General features: G+C 46.8%; 1 protein-coding gene and 1 non-coding gene across 2 annotated transcripts in view; one reads left to right on the top strand and one right to left on the bottom strand.

Moving 5' to 3' along the window:
• The window catches only part of DENND5B (DENN domain containing 5B), a 330200-nt gene that overhangs the window by 205500 nt on the left and 96933 nt on the right, over nt 1-27767 (top strand). The gene's annotated exons all lie outside the window — the stretch shown is intronic.
• LOC126931859 (U6 spliceosomal RNA) lies at nt 13307-13408 on the bottom strand. Its single transcript, XR_007717972.1, has one exon. It is a non-coding gene; the product is annotated as a U6 spliceosomal RNA (small nuclear RNA).

The raw sequence follows: 27767 nt of genomic DNA, 5'->3' as shown, positions 1-27767 counted from the left end.
ACCCTGTCTCTACTAAAAATACAAAAATTAGCCAGGCATGGTGGCAGTCGCCTGTAATCCCAGCTACTTGGGAGGCTGAGGCAGGAGAATCGCTTGAACCTGGGAGGCAGAGTTTGCAGTGAGCTGAGATCACGCCATGGCACTCCAGTCTGGGGGAACAGGAGTGAGACTTCAAACAAACAAACAAAAACCCATGAAATTTTTTTTTTTTTTTTTTTTTTTTGAGATGGAGTCTCGCTCTTTCACCAGGCTGGAGTGCAGTGGCACAATCTTGGCTCACTGCAACTCAAAAGAAAAAAAAACAAGTTTGTAGGAGGAGCATCAAGAGCTACTTTTGGGGATAAGAAGTTTGTGATGCTTTTGAGATACCTATTAGACATCCAGATAGAGATGCTAGGTAAGCATCTGCACATATGGATTGGGAGTTGAGGAGAGAATAATAATGTATTCATCACAGTCCAATCAGGAGACAGAAACCACACAGCAATTTGAACTGGGGTAGCTGAATGTAAAGAATAATGTAGGCCAGGCGCGGTGGGTCACGCCTGTAATCCCAGCACTTTGGGATGCCAAAGGCGGGATGGGTGGGGGGAGGTGGATCACCAGGTCAGGAGTTCGAGACTAGCCTGACCAACATGGTGAAATCCTGTCTCTACTAAAAGTACAAGAAGTAGCCGGGTGTGGTCGCGCATGCCTGTAACCATAGCTACTCTGGAGGCTGAGGGAGGAGAATCGCTTGAACCCGGGAGGCAGAGGTTGCAGCGAGCCGAGATCATGCCACTGCACTCCAATTTGGGCAACAGAGAGAGACTGTCTCAAAAAAATAAAAATAAAAGATTAATGTGTTAGGGTTCTCCAGAGAAACAGAACTAATAGGACATGTATAGATAGAGAAACATTTTAAGGATTTGGCTCACACAATTGTGGAGGCCTGGGGAGTCTAAATCTTTATTGTGGGCCATCAGAGAAGAGACAGTTCAAGCCAAAAGGCAGTCTGCTGGCAGAATTTCTTCTTGCTCAGGAGGAAGTCAGTCTTTTTTATATTAAGGCCTTAAACTGATTGGATAAGGCCCACCCATATTACGGATAGTAATTTGCTTTACTCGAAGTCCACCAATTAAAATGTTAATCTCACCGGGCACTGTAATCCCAGCACTTTGGGAGGCTGAGGTGGGCAGATCACAGGGTCAGGCGTTCAAGACCAGCCTGGCCAACATGGTGAAACCTCGCCTCTACTAAAAATACAAAAATCAGATGGGCATGGTGGCATAGGCCTGTAATCCCAGCTACTCAGGAGGCTGAGGCAGGAGAATTGCTTGAAGCCAGGAGGCGAAAGTTGCAGTGAGCTGAGACCACGCCATAGCACTCCAGCCTGGGTGGCAGAACAAGACTCCATCTCAAAAAAAAAAAAGTATAATCTCATCCAAAAACCCCTTCATAGTAGTATCCAGAATAATGTTTGACCAAGTTTCTGGGTACCCTGGCCCAGCTAAGTTGACCTAAGATTACCTATCACAAACAATAACAAGAAATTGGAATAATGGAGGATCTGATGCCAGGTGATGAAAACAAAACTCTTAAAGATTATAAGAAAAGCATTTATGGGGAGCAGCTATTAACTATAGGGCTGAGTCAGCTGAGCACGGTGGCTCACACCTGTAATCCCAGCACTTTGGGAGGCCGAGGCAGGCGGATCACAAGGTCAGGAGATCGAGACCATCATGGCTAACACGGTGAAACCCCATCTCTACTAAAAATACAAAAAATTAGCCGGGCATGATGGCGCGAGCCTGTAGTCCCAGCTACTCTGGAGGCTGAGGCAGGGGAATCGCTTGAACCTGGGAGGCAGAGGTTGCAGTGAGCCGAGATCACGCTACTGCACTCCAGCCTGGGTGACAGAGTGAGACTTCATCCCCCCACCAAAAAAAAAAACCATAGGGCTGAGTCAAGGCAAATCTAAATGAGCCCCCCTGCCTGAGGTTGAACCAGACCCTGAGAGAGGGTACAACCCTCTCTCTGGGTGGCAAAGAAGTTTACTGAGGCTGAGCACAGCGGCTCACACCTGTCATCTCAGCACTGTGGGAGGCTGAGGCAGTCGGATTCCTTGAGCCTAGGAGTTCGAGACCAGCCTGGGCAATGTGGCAAGACCCCGTCTCTACTAAAATACAAAAAATTAGCCTGGCGTGGTGGCACGTGCCTGTGTTCCCACCTACCTGCAGGGCTGAGGTGAGAGGATCGCTTGAGCCCCAGAGGTAAAGTTTGCAGTGAGCCGAGATCATGCCACTGCACTCCAGTCTGGGCAACAGAGTGAGACCCATTCTAAAAAAAAAAAAAAAAGTTTACTGAGACATTTAAAAGAAGTGGACTTGTTTGGAATCTGCCCCCAGGTGCCAAGGACGCATCCATGAGGAGGTGACATACTCCAGAACTTGCCGGGACACTACAGAGGAAATTCAATGTCTTGGGCTGGATTTGGGGAGCTATAGTTGGACGTTAGATATAAATTTGGAAGTTTCCAGCATGTATAAATGGAACTTAATGTCATGAAACCAATATTAAATCATGTGTTCATGAGAACACAAAGGGAGTGAGTTATTAAATCTAAAACATTGATTTTAATTTTGTGATATGGATGTGGCATGATTTATTTGTTTGACATTTAGATTACTCTCATTTTTTTCACTATTCTGAACAATGTTATGATGAAAAACATTACAGGCACGGTGACTCAAGCCTGTAATCCCAGCACTTTGGGAAGACGAGGCAGGAGGATCACTGGAGCCCAGGAGTTCAAGACCAGCCTGGGGAACATAGTAAGACCCTGTCTTTCTACTAAATAAATAAATTAAATAAATAAATAGAAAGAAAAAGAAGACATCTAAATAGCTCCCAGTGTTTCTCTATTCCAAAAAAACTATAATGAACAAATATCCTTATTTTGTAAGAAATTACCTCTTTGCCGGGCGCAGTGGCTCAAGCCTGTAATCCCAGCACTTTGGGAGGCCGAGACGGGCGGATCACGAGGTCAGGAGATCGAGACCTTCCTGGCTAACATGGTGAAACCCCGTCTCTACTAAAAAATACAAAAAGCTAGCCGGGCGAGGTGGTGGGCGCCTGTAGTCCCAGCTATTTGGGAGGCTGAGGCAGGAGAATGGCGTAAACCTGGGAGGCGGAGCTTGCAGTGAGCTGAGATCCGGCCACTGCACTCCAGCCCGGGTGACAGAGCAAGACTTCGTCTCAAAAAAAAAAAAAAAAAAAAAAAAAAAAGAAATTACCTCTTTTAAAGGTCAAAGGCATTGTTAACAACTTCATAGGATTCAGCCTAATATCTTTGATAATTCTTTTGATTCTTTATCCTGACATGTACTTCGATTCAAATATATACAATTTTAAAACGTGGAAAAAAGGAAAAAAAAAAAAAAAAGAGCAATTAATGTGGGTTGCAAAGCCTAAAAATAAGTCACTCTGATGAGGGCTGGCTTGTGGGCCAGATGCTCTGTGTTCCCTAGAATAATATAATCCTGAGGTCTGTCATTTGCTTAACCCGGAATTGCTTACCTCTGCCTCCCGGGTTCAAGCAATTCTCCTGCCTCAGCCTCCCAAGTAGCTGGGATTACAGGCATGTGCCACCACATCTGGCTAGTTTTTTTTGTATTTTTAGTAGAGACACCGTTTCATCATGTTGGCCAGGCTGGTTTCAAACGCCTGACCTCAAGTAATCCACCTGTCTCAGCCTCCCAAAGTGCTAGGATTACAGGTATGAGCCACCGCGCCTGGCCAACCTGTGTTCTTTTTTTTTTTTTTTTTTTTTTTTTTTTTTTTTTTTTTTGAGACGGAGTCTCACGCTGTTGCCCAGGCTGGAGTGCAGTGGCGCGATCTCGGCTCACTGCAAGCTCCACTTCCCGGGTTCCCGCCATTCTCCTGCCTCAGCCTCCTGAGTAGCTGGGACTACAGGCGCCCGCCACCGCGCCCGGCTAATTTTTTGTATTTTTAGTAGAGATGGGGTTTCACTGTGGTCTCGATCTCCTGACCTTGTGATCCGCCCGCCTCGGCCTCCCAAAGTGCTGGGATTACAGGCTTGAGCCACCGCGCCCGGCCCAACCTGTGTTCTTAAATGCCTCAAAATTTTCTTGAATTTCTCACTTATATCCTACTCAAAAATAACAAAAAAAGGCTGGGTGTGGTGGTTCACGCCTGTAATCCCAGCACTTTGGGAGGCCGAGGCAGGTGGATCACGAAGTCAGGAGATCGAGACCATCCTGGCTAACAACGGTGAAACCCAGTCTCTACTAAAAATACAAAAAAATTAGCCGGGCATAGCGGCATGTGCGTGTAGTCCCAGCTGCTGGGGAGGCTGAGGCAGGAGAATGGCGTGAACGCGAGAGGCGGAGCTTGCAGTGAGCGGAGATCGCACCACTGCACTTCAGCCTGGGTGACAGAGTAAGACTCCGTCTCAAAAAAAAAAAAAAAAAGCTTCAAAACATGAAGAAGGAAAAAAAACTTGATGGAATCAATGAGAAATAGACAAATCTTCAATTATAGTCAGATCCTGTTGTCAATAATTGATAGAATAGAAAATCAGGGCCGGGCACAGTGGCTCACACCTGTAAGCCCAGCACTTTGGGAGGCTGAGGCGGGTGGATCACGAGGTCAGGAGTTCAAGACCAGCCTGGCCAGCATGGTGAAACCCCGTCTCTACTAAAAATACTAAAATTAGCCAGGCATGGTGGCGTGCGCTTGTAGTCTCAGCTACTCAGGAGACTGAGGCAGGAGAATTGCTTGAACCCAGGGGGTAGAGGTTTCAGTGAGCCAAGATCGTGCCACTGCACTCCAGCCTGGGTGACAGAGTGAGACTCCGTCTCAAAAAAGAAATATTGTCCAACAAAACAACAGCAGAATACGCATTCTTTCCAAGTACACAATCATTTATCAAGATTGGTCAGGCCGGGCGCAGTGGCTCATGCCTGTAATCCTAGCACTTTGGGAGCCTGAAGCAGACAGATCACTTGAGGTCAGTACTTTGGAGAACAGCCCAGTCAACGTGATAAAACCCTGTCTCTACCAAAAAATACAAAAATTACGTGAAAAAAATCTGGGTGTGGTGGCAAGGGCCTGTAATCCCAAACCACTCAGGAGGCTGAGGCAGGAGAATCACTTGAACCCAGGAGTTGGAGGTTGCATTCAGCCGAGATCATACTACTGCACTCCAGCCTGGGTGACAGAGCGAGACACTGAAACAAATAAAATAAAACAGGGAAAATCTTTTTCACCAAATATTTCTTAGCTACAACAAGGAAATACAGTACATAAAAACTTGATAAAGTGGACTTCACAAAACTTTTTTTTTTTTCTCCGAGACAAAGCGTGTCTCTCTGTCTGCCGGGCTAGAGTGCAGTGGCGCGATCTCAGCTCACTGCAACCTCTGCCTCCCAGTTTAAGCGATTCTCATGCCTCAGCCACCGGGATAGCTGGGATTACAGGCACTAGCCACCACATCTGGCTAATTTTTGTTATTTTTAGTAGAGACGGGGTTTCACCATGTTGGCATGGCTAGTCTCGAACTCCTGACCTCAGTTGATGCACCTGCCTTGTCCTCCCAAAGTGCTGGGATTACAAGTGTGAGGACATCATAAAATTTAAGAATGGCCAGGCATGGGATTACATCCTGTAGGAGGCCAAGGTGGGGGAATCACTTGAGGCCAGGAGTTTGAGATCAGCCTGAGCAACACAGCAAAACTCTCTCTCTCTCTCTCTCCAAAAAAAAAAAAAAAAAAAAAAAAAGATGGGCCAGGCGCAGTGGCTCACACCTGTAATCCAACACTTTGGGAGGCCAACACAGGTGGATCACCTGAGGTCAGGAGTTTGAGACCAGCCTGGCCAACATGGCGAAACCCCGTCTCTACTAAAAATACAGAAATTAGCCGGGTGTGGTGGCACATGCCTGTAATCCCAGCTATTCGGGTGGCTGAGGCAGGAGAATCACTTGAACCCAGGAGGTGGAGGTTGCAGCAAGCTGAGACTGCACCACTACACTCCAGCCTGGGTGATAGAGCAAGACTCTGTCTCAAAAAAAAAAGAAAAAGAAAAAGATGGACAGTGTCTTTGTCCATTCAGGCTTCTATAAGAAAATACCAGCCTGGGCAACATAGGGAGACCCCATTTCTACAAATAATCAAAAAATTAGCCAGGCATGGTGTCACACATCTGTTGTCCCAGATATTTGAAAAGCTGAGGTGGGAGCATTGTTTTGAGCTCAGGAGGTTGAAGCTGCAGTGAGCCGTGATCATGTCACTGTACTCTAGCCTGGGTGACAGAGCAAGACCCTGTCTCAAAAAAAGAAAAAAAAAATACCATATGCGGGATGACTTATAAAGAATAAACAACAGGTTGGGTGCGATGGCTCACGCCTGTAATCCCAGCACTTTGGGAGACCGAAGTGGGCGGATCACATGAGATCAGAGTTCGAGACCAACCTGACCAGTACGATGAAACCCTGTCTCTACTAAAAATACAGAAATTAGTTGGGCATGGTGGTGGGTGGCTGTGATCCCAGCTACTCGGGAGGCTGAGACAGGAAAATTGCTTGAACCTGGGAGGTGAAGGTTGCAGTGTTGTGCCATTGCACTCTAGTCCGGGCAACAAGAGCAAAACAATGTCTCAAAAATAAATAAATAAATAAAATAAACAACAGACATTTATGTCTCATAATTGTGGAAGCTGGGAAGTCCAAGAGCGAGGTGCTAGTATCTGGTGAGAGCCTATTCCTCACAGATGGTGTCTTACAGCTGTGCACTCACATGGTGGAAGGGGTAAACAATCTCCTTTGGCCCTCTTTTATAAGGGCGCGAAGCCCATTCGTCACCTCTCAAACGGCCCCAACTCTTAACACTATCACATTGGAGATTAGGTTTCAACATACGAATTTTGAGGGGATACAAAAGTTGTGACCATAACAATGATCAAGCTCATATGCTTCATATTCTGACCAAAGATCTGGTGGTACATGTTTGCAGCAGAGGCCTCGGGTCCTGAAAGAAATAAATCTGCCAGGCCCAGGACTAAGAACTCTTCTGCCAGAATGTATGCTCTCTGAAAGAAATTTAGGAGAATGCAAAGATAAGCCACAGACTGGTAGAGAATATTAGCAACACACATATCTGGCAAAGGGCTTGTATCCAGAGTATATAATGAACCCTCAAAATGCAGTAATAAGATAAACAGCCCAACAACAAAAAAAGGGCAAATGATTTGAAAAGGCACTTCACCAAAGAAAAACATAAAACAATGTCAAAAAGCCCACAAAAGGCTGGACACAGTGGGTCATGCCTTTAATCCCAGCACTTCAGGAGGCCAAGGCAGGAGGATTGCTTGAGCTCAGGAGTTTGAGAACATTCTGAGCAACATAGCAAGACCCTGTCTCTACAAAGAGTTTAAAATTTAGGCCGGGCGCGGTGGCTCACGCTTGTAATCCAAGCACTTTGGGAGGCCAAGGTGGGCAGATCACGAGGTCAAGAGATCAAGACCATCCTGGCCAAAATGGTGAAACCCCATCTCTACTAAAATTACAGATTAGCTGTGCATGGTGGCATGCGCCAGTAGTCCCAGCTACTTGGGAGGCTGAGGCAGGAGAATCGCTTGAACCTGGAAGGTGGAGCTTGCAGTGAGCTGATACCGCGCCACTGCACTCCAGCCTGGCAACAGAGCGAGACTCATCTCTAAAAAAAAAATAAATAAATTAGGCTGGGCGCGGTGGCTCACTCCTGTAATCCCAGAACTTTGGGAGGCCAAGGCAGGTGGATCACCTGAGGTCAGGAGTTCAAGACCAGCCTGGCCAACATGGTGTAACCCCGTCTCTACTAAAAAAACACAAAAATTAGCCAGTCCTAGTGGTGTGCACCTGTAACTCCAGCTACTTGGGAGGCTGAGGCAGGAGAATCACTTGAACCCGGGAGGTGGAGGTTGCAGTAAGCCAAGATCGCACCACTGCACTCCAGTCTGGGGGATAAGAGCAAAACTATGTCAAAAATAAAAAAAAGGAGGCCGGGCGCGGTGGCTCACGCCTGTAATCCCAGCACTTTGGGAGGCCGAGGCGGGTGGATCACAAGGTCAGGAGATCGAAACCATCCTGGCTAACACGGTGAAACCCCGTCTCTACTAAAAATATAAAAAAATTAGCCGGGCATGGTGGCGAGCACCTGTAGTCCCAGCTACTCGGGAGGCTGAGGCAGGAGAATGGCATGAATCCGGGAGGCGGAGCTTGCAGTGAGCCGAGATAGGAGCACTGCACTCCAGCCTGGGTGACAGAGCGAGACTCTGTCTCAAAAAAAAAAAGAAAAAGAGAGATACAGAATTACCTAATTCTCATAGATTTTAGTTTATTTGTTTATCTTTTTTTTTTTTTTGGTTTTTATTTTTGAGACAGTCTTCTCAGTTGCCCAGGCTGGAGTGCAGTGGTGCAATCTCAGCTCACTGCAACATCCTCCTCCGGGGTTCAAGAGATTCTCCTGCCTCAGCCTCCCAAGCAGCTGAGACTACAGGCACCAGCCACCATGCCTGGCTAATTTTTCTATTTTTAGTAGAGCTGGGGTTTCACCATGTTGATGAGGCTGGTCTCGAACTCCTGACCTCAAGTGACCCACCCACCTCGGCTTCTCAAAGTGTTGGAGTTACAGGAGTTAGCCACTGCACCTGGCCTTGTATATTTAGTTTAGAACAATGCCTGGCACACGGAAGAAAACAAAAAATGTTACCTACAAAAAAGAAAAAAAGAATCCTACCTGTGAGTGGAGTCTCACCTGAATTATTTCCCTCCCACCCCCACGTCTGGGTTTGTTAAGTCATTCCCCCCCCACCAACAGGATTTGCACCACTGTTCCTCCTTCATCACACTCACTTGTCACACAAGTTTTTAACCTTTGGGCAGCTCTGAATTCCTTTGACAATCTCAAGAAAGCTACACCATCCCCAGGAAAACACACATTATGGATGCACACACACACTCTAGGTACAATTTTGGGGTGCCCATAGAACTCTAACACTAACCTGCCTTTTTAGATCCCTGAGTTAAATGGACATTAATGTCAAAGACTCCTTATTCCTTTGGAGCAGCAAACCTCAATAGGTCACAGGAGATTCCCAGAGCAGATCCTTACTGCAAGGATCAGAGTCCAAACGAGGCTTCACCAATCTGAGCTCATCTGAGATGCAAATTGCATTTCTCCCAGGAGGGGAGAGGACTCTCATTGTTCCTTCCTGACTGCATTTTTAGAGCTGACCCTTCACCCTAATGGGGGAAGGGCGCTACGAGGATGAGGGCAGGGAGGAGGTAGGTTACCAATGAAAGAACGGGGCTGCAGGAGATTCTGAGATCATTTATTTACAAACTTCTGCAGCCCTGCTAACCTACATGCTTGTGATTTACCTCATATCTGTCTCCCAGTTGGTAATCAACAAACCCTTATTACCATAATGACCTATGCTTCTGTGTTCTGCAGGAGAGGGTGATAACACGGGAGGCTGCTCCCCCATCCCGCCCTTTGAGAAAAAAGAAGACTGGCCAGTATAAAGGTGGCAAATAGACCTGTCACTTCCCATTAGTTCTCTAACCGCTGTGAGCTTCCATTTTGCCTTTAGAATGGGAATAGTAAAACAGACCTCATACTTTTGTGCGAAAGTGAAGGAACCGCAAATCGCCTGCCCCTAGTAGCACCAATAATCGTTAGCTGATGCTTCTTAATATTACATCGCACCTGGATGGATGACAGGCCTGCTTGCTAGAGTTTGGGGTTGGCTCGGGGAGAAGAGCAGAGTGCAGGGACCTTCCTGTAACAGGGCCTGTCTGTCTTATACTTTCACTCTAGACAGCCCTTTGCCTTTTTGGTGTCCAGGAAAATGCCCCAGATCTTCCAGGGCTTCACTGTCCCCTTCCCTTTAACTGGGGTTCAGATACTCTCATCTACAGACGGTTCCGTCATAAGGCCAAAAAGTCCATTGGATTCAAAGGATCTGAAAGATTGGTCCAGCCCTTTCTTTATTCTGATTAGAAACAGTCCCAGAGATGACGTGATTTGCCCAAAGTAGCGCAACTTCCTGGAACGAGAAACCAATCCGAAGATTTCCATGTCGGCGTTCTTTCCGCGGTGATCGGGTTACCTCCCAGACTTAGGATTTGCTTTTGAAAGAAAAGGAGAGGTCACATGGGAGAGGCATTGAAGGAAAAATTATTTGAATTTGGCAACTGCTTGCGGTGCGGGGGATGAGAGGTGGAGGGCGATGAAGTGCCCCTTCACACACACACACACACACACACACACACACACACACACACACACACATACACACACAAAAATAATGTGAACAATTTTAAAGTGCTTTACTTTAGGAGATCATGGATTTTCCGGCGGGGGAGGGGCCGAAAACTTACCTGTTTACCCAGCCAAGTTAACAATACTCTGCATTGTTTACCTAACGCAGAGTAGGTACTGAATAACTACTTGTGGCACGGATGACTGCATGACTGGATGCACCCCATTCCATCATAGTCAGATGAGGATTTGCAGAGCCAAGCCCCACCTGGGAGGCATGTAAGTCCTTTCCAGTTCTTCTCAATTATGGCTCTGCAGTGAGTATCTTTTGTTCATCAGTTCTTGACTGCACATCTTGATTATTTCCTCAGGATATGTTCCTAGAAGTGGGATTACTGGGTTGAAGGGGATACACATATTTAAGACTCTTGATTCCGAACCCCTCCCGCAGTATAAAAAGGAGTCCGCTTCCCAGCAAGCTGGCCCAAACAGGCTATTATCAGGCTTAATTTTTATTTTTTATTTGTGTGCCCTCTTGAGAGAACAAAAATTGTATCTCGTTTGGTTTGCATCTCTTTGGGGACTAATTAGATCAAGATTGAACTAGTTTTGAAGAAACACTCTAAGGAGTCCAGAGAAATCCTGTGTGGGGCAGGAGATCCATGAAACCAGGCACATCCCGCCCACTGAGGTGAAACCAAAGGGCGTCTATTGTTCGGTGTGATTTAACCTTAAGATGGAAACATCTGAGCCTTGCTAGAGAGGCTTCCCCTGAGCAAGGGCTGGGGGTGGGGAGCTGTGACTTATCAACTTCCCTATGTTTATTTTCATTTCCTGATGGAGAGTAAATCCTATAAACAAATGAAAAACCTGTGGACTTATATTTAAAGACTACAAGGAAAAGGGGAACTGGGCAAACTACTGCAACTCAAAAGTCGTGGAAAAGGCGGGAGGGGGAGTGGGGAATTTAGAAAGATATTTACAAGAGATGGCAGATAGGTCCCTGGGGGTCTGTGGCCAGCCTGGAGAGGAAGAGACCGAGCTAGAGGCTGTGGAAAGCTCTAGAGACTTTGTACTAGAAAAGCTGCTTGTTGGTTGCAGAGCTTACATGGCCAGGGATCCCCGAGGACCTGGAAAGGGTTTTTAATGGACTTTTGAGAATCAAAGTGAACTGCCAGGGACAAACAAGAGTGGTGAGGAAATGGAGGCAGTCGTGCAACTCAGGCTGGAAAATTGCTCTAGAAATGGCAAGAAGGTAGCTGTGGCGTTTTCCAAGAGAAGAGGTTGGTGGTCAGCTGGGAGCTTTCCTTGACTATGAAACAAGGAAGACTTCTCCCCCATCCAGAGCCAGTAGCTGTCCCTGCTCTTCACTTAAGCACAAACCGTACCCAGGAGGATGACTGATTTACAAATGTTTACAGACAATTTTATTTACTAATCTAGCTCTCACTCTCAACTAAATTTATAGTCCTAATTATAGTCATCAGCATTTTCTTGATAATGAACCTGCAAGATTTTATTTATTTATTTATTTATTTTTGGAGACAGAGTTTCACTCTTGTTGCCCAGGCTGGAGTGCTGTGGTGCAATCTCAGCTCACCGCAACCTCCACCTCCTGGGTAGCTGGAATTACAGCCTCCCGAGTAGCTGGGATTACAGGCATGCGCCACCACACCCGGCTAATTTTGTATTTTTAGTAGGGAAGGGGTTTCTCCATATTGGTCTCGAACTCCTGACCTCAGGTGATCCGCCTGCCTCCGTCTCCCGAAGTTCTGGGATTGAGCCACTGCACCTGGCCTACAGGATGTATTTTATAGTTGTTTTTTAAAACTTTGTGGAGAGTTTATTTTCTTGATTGCTTTAAGTTCCCTATTAAAGTCTTAAATGTAACAATTGGCTTCTAACAGTTTAGTAATCTATGAATATTTTGTATCGCTTTATTTATTCTAAAAGGGCTTAAAGTCAAAGAAAAAATGAGTATTAGAGGTTTAAATGAGTGATTCAAAACCCTTTGAGGTTATGGATATGTTAATTACCCTGATTAGATCATTACACATTGTGTGCCTATATCAAAATCTTACATGGCACCGCATAAATATATGCAATTATTATGTGTCAATTAAAAATAATAAAAGCAGAAAACTCCAAATAAAATGTTTGAAAAACTTGTCACACTTCAAAGTCACTTGGCACATTAAAAAATAGTTTTCTCCTGCTTCACCCTTGAGAGGTGAATTTTATGGAACTGGGGCAAACCCAGAATCTGTATTTTTTTTTTTTTTTTTTTGAGACGGAGTCTTACTCTGTTCCCAGGCTGGAGTGCAGTGGCGCAATCTCAGTTCACTGCAAGCTCCGCCTCCCGGGTTCATGCCATTCTCCTGCCTCAGTCTCCCAGAGTAGCTGGGATTACAGATGCCCGCCACCATGCCCGGCTAATTTTTTTGTATTTTTAGTAGAGACGGGGTTTCACCGTGTTGGCCAGGATGGTCTCGATCTCCTGACCTCATGATCCACCCGCCTCGGACTCCCAAAGTGCTGGGATTACAGGCATGAGCCACCATGCCCGGCAGAACATGTATTTTTAAAAACCACCTAGGTGATTCCTAAATTGCTGCGACAAAGACCAGTTTGAGGAACTTGTGATCTAAATGCTTATCTATATTTTGTATGTTGTTTTTTTTTCAAAATGAATATAAAAAATATGAGGCTGGGCACAGTGGCTCATACCTGTAATCCCAGCACTTTAGGAGACTGAGGCGGGTGGATCGCTTGAGCTCAGGAGTTCGAAACCAGCCTGGGTAACATAGTGAAACCCCGCCTCTACCAAAAATACAAAAATTAGCCGAGCACAGTGGTGCATGCCTATAGTCCCAGCTACTCCAGAGGCTGAGGCAGAAGAATCCATTGAGCCCGGAAGGTGGAGGTTGCAGTGAGCTGAGATCACGCCACTGTACTCCAGCTGTGGTGATAGGAGTGAAACACTGTCTCAAAAATAATAATAATAATAAGAGGAATGCTTGATGAATATGCCTGTCATCTTTTGCAGGAGCCATGCTAATCTTCTCTGTTATGGTTCCAATGTTCCAATTTTAGTATATGTACTGCCGAAGCAGGCACTTTGTTTTTTAATGGTGTTCAGAAGTGACAGTTTTAATTTTAATCTTTTTTTTTTTTTGAGGCAGAATTTCACTCAGTTGCCCAGGCTGGAGTGCAATGGCATGATCTCTGCTCATTGCAACCTCTGCCTCCTGGGTTCAAGGGATTCTCCAGCCTCAGCCTCCCAAGTAGCTGGGATTACAGGCACCCACCACTATGCCCAGCTAATTTTTGTATTTTTAGTAGAGACGGGGTTTCACCATGCTGGCCAGGCTGCTCTCAAACTCCTGACCGCAGGTGATCCTCCTGCCTCGGCCTCCCAAAGTGCTGCGATTATAGGTGTGAGCCACTGCGCCCAGCCTTTAATTTAAACAATTTTTAAGTAATGGAGGCCAGGTGTAGTGGCTTACATCTGTAATCCCAGCACTCTGGGAGGCTGGGGTGGGAGGATTGCTTGAGAATTAGGAGGTGGAGGCTGTAGTGAGCCATGATTGTACCACTGCACTTCGGCCTGAATAACAGAGCGAGAAATAAAATAAAATAAGTATAATATAAAATAGGCCGAGTACAGTGGCTCACGCCTGTAATCCCAGCACTTTGGGAGGTTGAGGTGGGCGGATCACAAGGTCAGGAGTTCGAGACCAGCCTGGCTAATATGGTGAAACCCTGTCTCTACTAAAAATACAAAAATTAGCCAGGCGTGTTGGTGGGTGCCTGTAATCCCAGATACTCTGGAGGCTGAGGCAGGAGAATCACTTGAACCTGGGAGGCAGAGGTTGCAGTGAGCAGAGATTGCGCCACTGCACTCCAGCCTGGGTAACAGAGCGAGACTCCGTCTCAAAAAAATAAAATAAAATAAATATTAAGTAGTGCTTTGCATTTCTGGAAAACATTCCTTTTCTCCTTCCTCCCCACCCACAGTGGGCTTCAACTCACTGGCCTCCTTTCAGTCCTTATCTAACCTACTGTGCTGTTCTCACAGTACCTGAAACTCTCTTCTGGCTTCCTGTGATTCCTGGCTTTCTCCTCCCCTCTCTGGCAACATATTTTCGACTTTCTTTTGTGAATGACAATTGGCAAGACTTTCTTCCTTTACTATCTTTCAAAGCAAGCAACGTTGCTGCATAAGGTGTCCTAGAAACTCTGGGGAAGGGTCCTAGGGCCATGTTAACTACTCCCATCATTGGTGTCTAGGTGCTTGGATTCTCAAGTCTCCATCTCTCACCATTTCTTTGAGAGGCTTTCCAGATCCCCGCACGTCAACTGCCTACTAAGCATTTATTCTCAGATGGCCTACAAAGCACCTCAAGCTCAGTATTTCTCAAATGTTAAGTTCCTATCCATGTTTGCCCTCTGTGCCTCACAGCTTAGAGAATAGCTCCGCCCAGTTACTCAAGCCAGAAACCTGGGGGTGTCCTAGTCATCCATCTAGCACCACTGTCCTAAACACTGGGGATACCAGAGACTACAAACAAGTATCCCTGTCCTCATTGAGCTTATGTTCCTGAGGAGGAAGACAGACATAGCAGTCAGTTCCTACACCCAGTGACGCCAGCTCTGCAGCAGCGCTGCCGCCAGCCATTTGGCCTCTCCAGCTCCTCAGTGCAATCCCCGCATCCGCCTCACCCCGCCAGTTGGCCTCCCTCTGCTCTTTTACTCCCTTCAATCCACTCTCCCACAGCAGTGGTAACCTTCCTTGTTTTCATTTCTTTTTTTTTCCTTTCTTTTCCTTTCCTTTCATTTCTTTCAGATACAGTCTCGCTCTGTCACCCAGGCTGGAGTGCAGCGGCGCCATCTCGGCTCACTGCAACCTCCTCCACCTCCTGGGTTCAAGCGATTCTCCTGCCTCAGCCTCCCTCATAGCTGGGATTACAAGCACCCACCACCTTGCCCAGATAATTTTTTTGTATTTTTAGTAGAGCCAGGGTTATAACATGTTGGCCAGGCTGGTCTCGAACTCCTGACCTCAGGTGACCCGCCTACCTCAGCCTCCCAGAGTGCTGGAATTACAGACATGAGCCACCGAGCTGGGCCAGGAGTGTAATCTTTTTAAAGCCAAATCTTAACTGTGAGCCTCCAGCTTTAGGCTCTTCACGCTTGCAGGATAAAGTCCACCCTTGCAAACTCGGGTTAAAAGATGGTACAAGTTCTGGGCCCTGCTGGGCTCTCCACGGCACCCCTCACCCTCAGGCAGCGCTCTCTGTGCGGCCATACTGAGTTACAGCCACGGTTCACTGCACCTGCCGTCCCTCAGCTCCCTCCTGCCTCGCTGCCTGATGAACTCCTGTCACTCTGTAGGGCTCAGCTTGGATGCTCTGACATGCAGCCTCTAGAATGGCCCACAGTGACCCCTACCTCCTAGGAATCCCTTTCCCTTGAGTGAGCTGGATTTACTGATGCAATTTTGAATGATAGAACCTTGCAGAAGGGATGAGACATCACTTCTGAGATTAGGTTACATAAAGACTGTCACTTCTTTCTAAGGGCTCTTTCTCACTTGGATGGTCTCCAGAAAGTCAACTGCCATGTCACGAAGTGCCCTGTGAGAAGGACCTGTAAGGAGGGACAGAGGGAGGCTTCTAAATGACAGCCTTCGAAGAACTGAATCCTGCTGGTGACCAGTGAGGGAGCTTGGACTTCGGTCCCCCAGTGTTGAGCCTTCAGATGAGATGGCAGCCCCAGCTGGTGGCATGACTGTAACCTCATGAAACACCTTCAGCCAGAAAGCACCCAGCTAAGCCATACCCGTATTTATGACCCAAAGAAATTGTGAGATAATAAACATTTCTTCTCTCAAACTGCTATACCTTAAGCTACTTCGTTCCACAGAGATAGAGAACACCACCTCTGGACCCCTGCCTGCCACCATACCAAATTCCATGCCCTGAGTTCTAGAGCCAATGGGGTTTCCACCTGTCATGCCCAGCCCTTCACTGCTAGTATTATAATGAGGGCTTGCCCATATCTCTGCCCCCAGATGGCAGACTCTGTAGAGGAAAGAAGGAAGGAAGAGGGGGAAGTCACCACTTTCTTTCTCAAGACTGAGTCTCTATTCTGCTGCTGGCCACACGTTTATACCCACAGTGTCAACAGTGCCTGGCCCCGAAGTGCAGCTGCAACTTCAGAAAGAGGATCGGGCCAGCCAGAGCCAAAGCTCTACAGCAGCCACCTTCCTCCACCTCCTTCTATTACACTTCCCTCCACCTTCCTCCATCTCCTCAGTCTTCTCGGCCAGCCCCCCCCCCCCCCGACCCTTGAGCACCTGGCAAGCACGCACACACACAGGCACACGCAGGCATGCGCGCACGACACCAGGCCCACAGCCTCCCTCTACTCCAGAGGAGCTAGGTGGAGTCACTCCTCCCTCCTTTCACACACACCCTGGGGCCACGCTTTTGTGGCTTTTCTGAGTGAAAGGGGAGGTGGGGCGGGGCTGGGGAAAGCCGTCTCTGCCTTTGAACTGCCCAGTTCCTCCACCTTTATTTCCAGCTAACCACTGAGTGCCTGCAAAAAACAAAACAAAACAAACCAGAAAAACTAAAAATGGAGCCCAAGCGTCTCTTGCTGCTTTCAGTTTCCGGAGAGCCAGCACACAGGTCACCCACTATCCCTGCCCAAACCCTGAGGTCTGAGGAAGGCCTCTTCACACTGCCTCTGGGTGCTGCCTTTGGCTTCCGGGAGCCCCCCAGGCACCTCCCTGGAAACAGGTGGAGCTCTGTCCTGTGGCTCTGATTCACTCTCCTGTCCCTTGGTACACCGTTGCACCGTGTCCTCCCGCTGGCCCTTCTGTTACCCTGTACTTGCTGTACACTACCACTGTGGCCGGAGTCCTCACGCCAGGAAAGCAACTTCCCCTGTGTCCTCCCCCACTCCTGAGTCCAATCCTTCAAGTCTACGGTGCCCAAGCAGGGGGAATGAATGTTTGAGAGACACGCCTGGGTCTGAACTCACCTCTATTGGAGGAAAACAAAGCTCACTAAGATTGCACCCTACGGTGTGTGCTTCTGTTCTCTCCACCTACTGTCAGCACTCTCAGCAGTTTTCCTCTTGGCTCTGCCTCCTGCAATTACTTTCTGCTCAGCTGCTTGCTGTTGCTAAGAAGGGTTATGCCCATCAACTGTGCTGTAGACATGCAGTATTGTGATGATGGGAAGGACATGGCTTGGAAGGTGGCTTTAATTTGAATTCTGCCACTTACGATATTTGGCCCTGCGTGTGTTACCTGATTGTCCTATGCCTTATCCTCTGCGTCTGCTAATAGACCGTTTCCCAGGGTTGTGCAGAGATGAAATTAAATAAAACTACACACACTACAGTGCATGGAATGTACTAGGTGTTCAATAAATGTTTCCTTTTTTTTTTTTTGAGATTGAGTTTCGCTCTGTTGCCCAGGCTGGAGGGCAATGGTGTGATATCGGCTCACTGCAACCTCCGCCCTCCCGGGTTCAAGCGATTCGCCTGCCTCAGCCTCCTGAGTAGCTGGGATTACAGGTGCCCAGCTGATTTTTGTATTTTTATTTTTATTTTATTTTATTTTTTTTGAAACAGAGTCTCGCTCTGTTGCCCAGGCTAGAGTGCAGTGGCGAGATACTGGCTCACTGAAACCTCCGCCTCCTGGATTTTAAGCAATTCTCTGCCTCAGCCTCCCGAGTAGCTGGGATTACAGTCATGTGTCACCATGCCCAGCTAATTTTTTGTATTTTTAGTAGAGATGTGGCTTCACCATCTTGGCCAGGCTGGTCTTGAACTCCTGACTTCGTGATCCACCTGCCTTGGCCTCCCAAAGTGCTGGGATTACAGGCACGAGCCACCGTGCCTGGCAATTTTTGTATTTTTAGTAGAGATGGGATCTCACCATGTTGACCAGGCTGGTCTCAGACTCCTGACCTCAGGTGATCCGCCTACCTTGGCCTCCCAAAGTGCTGGAATTACAGGTGTGAGCCACCACACACGGCCAAATGTTTCTTGTCTTGTGTTTCAAAAGGACCGTAAGGCCAGGCACAGTGGCTCATGCCTGTAATATCAACCCTTTGGGAGACTGAGGCAGGAGGACTGCTTAAAGCTAGCAGTTTGAGACCAGCCTGGGCAACATAGCAAGACCCTGACTCAACAAAACTCTTAAAAAACCAAAAGCATTAGCCTGACATGGTAGCATGCACCTGTAGTCCCAGCTTCTCTGGAGGCTGAAGTGGGAGGATCACTTGAGCTCAGGAGTTGGAGGATGCATTGAGCTATGATTGCACCACTGAACTCCAGCCTGGGCAACACAGTGAGACCCTGGCTCTAAAAATAAATAAATAAATAAATAAATAAATAAATAAATAAATAAGTAAAAATAAAAGGACTTTTAACAATCTTTGTAGTTTTTTATTGGAAGTACGCATATAAAGCAAAGAAGATTTTGAGGTCTAGCTGACAAAGGGCCACATTCAGTCTTTTATTGGTTTTTTGGTGAAGTAGGAAGAAGTTGAGGGTGGTATGAGGAGACTACTCTTATTGTTTTTTTTTTTTTTTTTTTTTTTTTTTTTTTGAGACGGAGTCTCGCTCTGTCGCCCAGGCTGGAGTGCAGTGGCCAGATCTCAGCTCACTGCAAGCTCCGCCTCCCGGGTTTACGCCATTCTCCTGCCTCAGCCTCCCGAGTAGCTGGGACTACAGGCGCCCGCCACCTCGCCCGGCTAGTTTTTTTTTTTGTATTTTTAGTAGAGACGGGGTTTCACCATGTTAGCCAGGATGGTCTCGATCTCCTGACCTTGTGATCCGCCCGTCTCGGCCTCCCAAAGTGCTGGGATTACAGGCTTGAGCCACCGCGCCCGGCCTTCTCTTATTGGTTTTTAATCTGACTTACCCTGCTGTGCTGCGTTAATGCTGTGGAAAACAGCTGCTCAAATGCCAGAGGAATGGATGTGCCCGAGCCTGCCCCGGACTCCCACGTGATAAGGTGTTTTTCATGTTTGTGTTCAGGTCTGTGTACCTCTGCTTTGGCCTCGCCACAATGGAAGGGAAGTGCCCCCATTACAGGGATCACACAGAATATGACGGCTAACATGCTACATCCAGCCTGCCATTATCTGCAGGGGTACAGCATCATTGGATTCACATGTATCATTCAACTTCCAGATCAGCAAATGCTTGTCTTCATAAATTAAGTGCATCCAAGTTTCTTTATATTGGCCACAGCAGACACAGAGAATTGGTAGCAAATCATGGATTTCAGCGGTCTTTTCAAATCAGTCAAGATTAGGTCTAGTATGTGCTAGTGCCTGACTCTAAGCATAATAAGAATAACAGCCAAACACATTATGTTGAGATTTTTAGAAATTTAAATCAAGGTTGGGTGCGGCGGCTCACGCCTGTAATCCCAGCACTTTGGGAGGCCGAGGAGGGTAGATCACTTGAGGTCAGGAGTTGGAGACCAGCCGTGGGCAACATGGTGAAACCCCATCTCTACCAAAAAATACAAAAATTAGTGTGGTGGTGGGTGCCTGTAATCCCAGCTACTTGGGAGGCTGAGGCAGGAGAATCACTTGAATCCGGGAGGTAGAGGTTGCAGTGAGCTGAGATCACTCCAGCCTGGGTGACAAAGCAAGACTCTGTCTCAAAAAAAAAAAAAAAAAAAAGCCAGGCAGGCGTGGTGGCTCATGCCTATAATCCCAGCACTTTGGGAGGCCAAGGCAGGTGGATCACCTGAGGTCAGAAGTTCAAGACCAGCCTGGTCAACATGGTGAAACCCCATCTCTACTAAATATAAAAAAAATTAGCTAGGCGTGGTGGCAGGCGCCTGTAATCCCAGCTACTCAGGAGGCTGAGGCAGGAGAATCGCTTGAACCCGGGAGGCAGAGGTTGCAGTAAGCTGAGATCACGCCATTGCACTCCAATTTGGGCAACAAGAGCGAAACTTCGTTCCAAAAAAAAAAAAAAATTAAATCAATCATAGGAGTTTCTATACACACAGAAAATCCATTATTACAATAGTTCAACTTTTTCTCTACAATGTGAAAAACTACTGTAGTTCTGTAAACCAAGGTTTTATCAAGAGCAGATCAAAATTGAGTTCTGAAGCCTACATATTAACTCATTGATAGCATAAACAGGAAGAGGTATAAAAGGCTATTTTGACAGTGGGAGAGGCAATTTAGCATTTTGTGTAACTAAAGTCAGCACTTCAAAGAACACTGCAAAGGGGCTTCTACTCTCAGCCAGTCTCCAGCGACGATGTCTGAACTTGCCCTCCACCAAGCCATTTAGAGTTGTTTGCCATTTAAAATGATACATACCAGTCATCACTTATAATAATTGGTAGGGCACTTAAAGAAAGCAAAATAAAGTTGTCAGAGAAGGAGGCTGGTTGGGTTTGACTAGTTGCTCAGACAGTATTGTGTTACTTTATTTAGGTCATAATGCCCAAATTCTCAGCTTTGGAGGGCCCCAACCCTCCTATTTTGCTAGAATACTTGAGATGATCACTCAGGCTCACAGTGGGAGCTAACAGTAACCAAACTCCTAAGAGACTGATGTGCAAGCCAGGTGCCAATTTGTAGTTTTATAGTAAGAAATAAAATGCCAAGAGGACCAGATGGTCAGTGCAGTCTCCCTTATGGGAGTAGATGTGAGACAGTCGGAAGACAGAAGTTAAACTAGAATAATGGAAGTCAGAGACCAGCAATTCTAAGTTTAGGACCTCAGAGGGGAAGAAGACCTTTATCACTGTGGTAAGTGAAAATTCAAGTTACAAAATAAGATGTACAATGTAACCCCAGCTTTATTTAAAGGTGATAACACAGCCTGGCCAACATGGCAAAGCCTGTCTCTACTAAAAATACAAAAATTAGGCTGGACGTGGTAGCTCATGCCTGTAATCCCAGTACTTTGGGAGGCCGAGGCAGGCAGATCACGAGGTCAGGAGTTCGAGACCAGCCTGACCAACATAGTCAAACCCTGTCTCTACTAAAAATACAAAAATTAGCCAGGCGTGGTGGCACATGCCTGTAATCCCAGCTACTCAGGAGGCTGAGGCAGGAGAATTGCTTGAACCCAGGAGGTGGAGGTTGCAGTGAGCCAAGATCATGCCACTGCACTCCAGCCTGGGCGACAGAGCAAGACTCCGTCTAAAAACAAAACAAAACAAAAATTAGCTAGGTGTTGTGGCACATGCCTATAATCCCAGCTACTTGGGAGGCTGAGGCAGGAGAATCACTTGAACCTGGGAGGTGGAGTTTGCAGTGAGCTGAGATCGCACCACCACACTCCAGCATGGGTGATGACAGAGCAAGACTCTGTCTCAAGAAAATAAAAAATATAAATAAATAAATAATAAAGGTAATCATAAGCCTGAAAAGCATATATAATAATGAGGGCAGTTATAATCTCTGAATGGCCTATGAGCAATCTTTCTTTTTCTTATCCCCACTTCATTTATTTTTTCTTTTTTTTTTCTCATCCCCACTTTAAAAATAATTTCTATAGGCCGGGCATGGTGGCTCACACCTGTAATCCCAGCACTTTGGGTGGCCAAGGCGGGCAGATCACAAGGTCAGGAGTTCAAGAGCACCCTGGCCAATATGGTGAAACCCCATCTCTACTAAAAATCCAAAAATTAGCTGGGCGTGGTGGCGGGCGCCTGTAGTCCCAGCTGTTCAGGAGGCTGAGGCAGGAGAATCACTTGTACCCAGGAAGCGGAGGGTCCAGTGAGCTGAGCTCTCACTACTGTACTCCTGCCTGGGTGACAGCGCGAGATTCCATCTTAAAAAAAAAAATTGTTACAAAATAATTATGAGCACCAGTTGAGGTAAGCAAATGAAGAGAAACTAAATGTCCAACATTAAAGCCTTTGTTAAATAAATCATGAAAATCTATATGGAATGTTATGCCATCATTAAAACTCGTGTTGTAGAAGAGTTTTCAATGCTTGGGGAAGTAACTGTTAGAATTTATTAAGTTTTATTGGAGGCAGGGTGCAGTGGCTCACACTTGTTAATCCCAGTACTTCAGGATGCCCAGACAGGAGAATTACTTGAGCCCAGAAGTTCAAGCCCAGCCTTGGCAACACAGTGAGACCCCATCTCTACAAAAATAAAATTAGCCAGGCTTAGCGGGCACACCTGTTGTCCCAGCTACTCTGGAGGCTGAAGTGGATTACCTGAGCCTGGGCTGTCGAAGCTACAGTGAGCCATGAGTGTGCCACTGCACTCCAGCAGGAGAAACAGAGCAAGATCCTGTCTCAAAAGAAAAAAAAAATGGCTGGGTGGGGTGGTTCACGACTGTAATCCCAGCACTTTGAGAGGCTGAGGTGGGTGGATTGCTTGAACCCAGGAGCTCCAGACCAGCCTGGGCAACATGGCTAAACCCTGTCTCTACTAAAAATACAAAATGTAGTGGCGTGTGCTGGCGCAGCCTGTAGTCCCAGCTATTCTGGGACCTGAGGCAGGAGAATTGCTTGAGCCCAGGAGATCAAGGCTGCAGTGAGCCATGATCACACCACGGCACACCAGCCTGAGAGACAAAAGTGTTTTCCCTGCTTGGCACATTAGTTTCTCCTGCTTTGAGGCCATCTTCATGTGACCACTCAGAACCTAGGGCAGGCCAAGAGGAAGAGAGTGTAGGGTTCCCTTGCTAGCTTGGCTTTAAAGCAACATTGTCCAGTAACTATGCTTGCGGGAAGTATGCACAATGCTTCTGTAAGCCCAGAGATTTTACAGAGCCTTCGAGACCCAGTCAAAGCAGTCTTACGCGATGGCTGCCTTCCTGGGATAGCAAGTTTTAAATAGTAAATGACTGTAAAGAAACTCATTAGGGAAGGCATATTTTACCTCCTTTTCTGTCGTCATTATAATAGAGGATTCAATCAAGTTTAATTTATTCAGCCAGGTGCCCGCAGAAGCCGCCTCGTTTGTTTGGCTTTGTTTTCATGAAATCCCTCGTCACTTGTGTTCCGAGCGTCAGTGAGCTAATCCTGCCCCTCTGTCAGTTCCATGGTAGACAAAGGCCACTAACACAGACTCTCCACAATGAGAACGGGCAGAGAATCTATTGATGTGTCAGTTGCCTGTGAATTATGGCCAAGATATTTGCCCGACATATGGTACAAGGTTATCACGTTGTAAAGGCAACTCATTTGAAGCAAAGCATCCATGCACACCAACAGACACTCGCAACCACGTAGGGTCACAAAAAATTATACCCAAGGACAAATATTCTTTGCATTTGAAGCAAAAACTACATAACAGTAGAGTTAGTCTATTGGGAGTATTTTACTTTCTATAGGATAAAAATAAAGATAAAAATTACAGCAGCCATGAGGGATAAAGTGGGAAAACAGCCACGTTTAGTCCTAATCCTCAGTCAGAGGACCCCTGTTAGGATAGAGGGACGGGGCCATAGGTAGGAAAGAATGTTATCACCTGAATCCATTTTATTTTATTTTATTTTTTGAGACAGTCTCACTCTGTCACTAGGCTGGAGTACAATGGCACGATCTCGGCTCACTGCAACCTCCTCCTCCCAGGTTCAAGCAATTCTGCTGTCTCAGCCTCCTGAGGAGCTGGGATTACGGGCACCTGCCACCATGCCCAGCTAATTTTTGTACTTTTAGTAGAGACGGAGTTTCACCATGTTGGCCAGACTGGTCTTGAACTCCTGACCTCACGATCTGCCCGCCTCAGCCTCCCAAAGTGCTGGAATTACAGGTGTGAGCCACCGTGCCCAGCCTGTTTCATTTGTTATTTTTTAATTTTTGAAACAATGTCTCACTCTGTCTCGCAGGCTGGAGTGCAGTGGTACCATCTCAGCTCACTGAAACCTCCGCCTCCTGGGTTCAAGTGTTTCTCGTGCCTTCGCCTCCCGAGTAGCTGGGATTACAGGCATAAGCCACCTCGCCTGGCCCCTGGACCCATTTTATCCATAGAAAGGAACACGGTGATGCCATGGAGACAGATGTCGTGTGGTCATCTAGCTTTCTGTTAGACACCTCCAGACAGGCCCAGGAAGGTTGGCCTTTGCCTTTGCAGATTCAGAATCTTAAATTAATTAGCAGCAAAGTTAACATTTTTTTTTTTTGAGGGTCTCACTCTATTACCCAGACTATAGTGCAGTGGTAAAATAATGGCTCACTGCAGTCTGTACCTTCTAAGCACAAGTGATCCTCCCACCTCAGCCTCCTGAGTAGCTGGGACCACGGGCTTCCGCCACCACACCCAGCTAATTTTTTCATTTTTTGTAGAGACGGGGGTCTCACCATGTTGCCCAGGCTGGTCTCGAACTCCTGGGCTCAAGTGATGTTCCTGCCTTGGCCTCCCAAAGTGCTGGGATTACAGGTGTGAGCCACCACACATGGCCTAAACGTATCTTTTTGGGGGACACAATTCAACCCATAAAGGCAATCTCATTATTTCTGCACAAACGATAGTGTAGTGGGCATCTGCTCACACTGCTTCATATCTTTTCTCTTCTTCTGGCACTGCACCTCCCTCCTCCCTTCCTATGGGAAACTTCCTCACCATTCCACACCTGCGAGTCCACACCCTTGGCCACACAGGACTGAGATGTAACCCAAGCTGGGCATGTGACTGGTCAATTAATGACCTTCCCTCAGATTTTTCTAAATGGACCTGGTGGCGGAAGATTCTTTCCTGTCTGGGATGCGGGACTTGGGCACAAAACCTTGGAACTGCAGCAGCTACATCCCCAAATACATGGAGAGAAGTTGTCTGAAAAAAGAGAAGATGAAGCCAACAGGAGGAGAGGAGCTGGGATGAGAGGCAGAGGGCAAGAGCCAGATAGCTTAGAGGTTCTTGATTCCAGCTTTCCTTAAGGTTTGGCCCTGGTGCATCCAGCGTTATGAGAATTAACCAGGTCTCCTTTGTGGTCAACTAGTTTGAATTGGGTTTTTGGAACAAAAAGGGTCCTAGGAGAAACCTGTAGCATAGTGAGGAGGAAAGGGACAGAGCATTAAGTGGATCCTTGAGGTCTTGATCATTTGGGAAAGCCTGAGGAGAGCCCCTGGGGACATACAACATCTTTCCAGAGGAGCAGAGGGCTGGGTGGAGAAGTGGACCCTGAGAAGTAGTTGGGGATCCTTCAGGGACTGAGGCGTGTGGCTCTCTAGGACAGCCAGCATATCAGGAATTTGGGCGTTAAAGATCAATTACAGCCTCTGTGGGACCTGAAGCTATTTAAATTAAAAATGAAAAGGCAAATTATCAGCCGGTGAGGTAGCTCATGCCTGTAATCCCAGCATTTTGGGAGGCCGAGGTGGGCGGATTATGAGGTCAATAGATCAAGACCATCCTGGCCAACATGGTGAAACCCCATCTCTACTAAAAATACAAAAATTAGCTGGGCGTGGTGGCGCATGCCTGTAGCCACAGCTACTTGGGAGGCTGAGGCAGAAGAATCGCTTGAACCCAGGAGGTGGAGGTTGCAGTGAGCCGAGATCACGCCACTGCACTTCAGCCTGGCGACAGAGTGAGACTCGCTCAAAAAAAAAAAAAAAAAAAAAAAAGGAAATTATCAAAAAGCTGGTTGGTGAGCCTAGAATCCCAGCCAAGGGGATCTACACAAGCTGACTATATTAGTCCATTCTCTTGTTGGTAATAAAAATGTACCCAAGACTGGGTAATTTATAAAGGAAAGAGGTATAATTGACTCAGTTCCAGTGTGGCTGGGGAGGCCTCAGGAAACTTACAATTATGACAGAAGGGGAAGCAAAGATGTCCTTCTTCACATGGCAGCAGCAAGGAGAAGTGCAGAGCAAAGCCAGGGAAAATAACCCACTCACTATCACAAGAACAGCATGAGGGTCACCGCCCCCGTGATTCAATCACCTTCCACTGGGTCCTTCCCACGACATGTAGGGATTGTGGGAACCACAGGTCAAGATGAGATTTGGGTGGGGACACAGTCAAACTATATAACTGACTTAAATATTTACTGGCATCAGGCTCTGATGTCTAGTTTCACCATCAAGTATGCCTATCAGGAGGACATGAATTTATTCATTCAACAATTATTATTATTATTATTATTATTTTATTTTTTTGAGAGGGAGTCTCACTCTGTTGCCCAGGCTGGAGTGCAGTGGCCGGATCTCAGCTCACTGCAAGCTCCGCCTCCCGGGTTTACGCCATTCTCCTGCCTCAGCCTCCTGAGTAGCTGGGACTACAGGCGCCCGCCACCTCGCCCAGCTAGTTTTTTGTATTTTTTAGTAGAGACAGGGTTTCACCGTGTTAGCCAGGATGGTCTCGATCTCCTGACCTTGTGATCCGCCCGTCTCGGCCTCCCAAAGTGCTGGGATTACAGGCATCAGTCACCATACCCAGCAGGATCTATTTTAGATTGGAAGGTTAAGAAAGGTTTCTCTGAGTGGAGAATATGGAGGCCTGAAAGGGAGTAGAAGTTAGCCAGGCAACTAGTGTATGGGGAAGGAGAATGGCAAGGCAAGGCAAGAGGAGGGAAGATAATTCCAGGCAAAGGAAACAGTGTATGCAAAGGCCCTATGGTCAGAAAGAGCTTGGCTATAAATGAAGGAGAAGTGTGGCTGAAGCATAGTTAGGGAGGGAAAAAATGGCTTGAAAAGAGCCTAGAGGAATAGAGAAAGGCCTGAGTAAGGATTCTAGATTCTATCCTAGTGCAATGGAAAGCTACTGACGAATTTTAATTCATGCTCTAAATTACCTTTAAAAAAGACAATTAATGGAAGAAGGACAAAAGAGAAGAGAGACCAGTTAGGAGATTATAGGAGATAGGTAAGGGGAGAGAAGATGCTAGTTTGGACCAGGTGATGGCAGAGAAGTATGGATTTGAGACATGTTGGAGATAGAACCAATGACACTAGACATGGTGTGGATGTGGTAGGTGACGGAGAGGGAGCTATCAAGGATGGCTTCCAGGTTACTGGCTTGTGTTTCTGGGGGTTGGTAGTGCCATTAGCTGAGTTGAGAAGTAACGAAGGATGCTGCAAGGAGAAGGGCAATGAAGATCAAAGACTGGCTTCAGTTTTGTCATGTTAGGTGTCAGATGCCTGTAGGACTTCCAAGTGGAGATATTAAACACTAGTTAGATATATGTATCTCATGATATATGAAAAAACTAGGTTAGTGGTATAAATCTGCGAATCACTGAAAAAACCAATAGGAAGGGGTGAGACTGCCCAAGCAGAAAGTACACAATGAGAAAAGAAGAGGATCCTGAGACTGACATTGGAGGAATTCACTACATTTAATAGTTGGGTACGGCCGGGCGCGGTGGCTCATGCCTGTAATCCCAACACTTTGGGAGGATGAGGTGGGCGGATCACAAGGTCAGAAGATCGAGACCACGGTGAAACCCCGTCTCTACTAAAAATACAAAAAATTAGCCGGGCGTGGTGGTGGG

The sequence above is a fragment of the Macaca thibetana genome, chromosome 11, assembly GCF_024542745.1.
Source record: "Macaca thibetana thibetana isolate TM-01 chromosome 11, ASM2454274v1, whole genome shotgun sequence".
Taxonomy (NCBI): domain Eukaryota; kingdom Metazoa; phylum Chordata; class Mammalia; order Primates; family Cercopithecidae; genus Macaca; species Macaca thibetana.
This window is presented reverse-complemented; position numbering and strand designations above follow the sequence as displayed.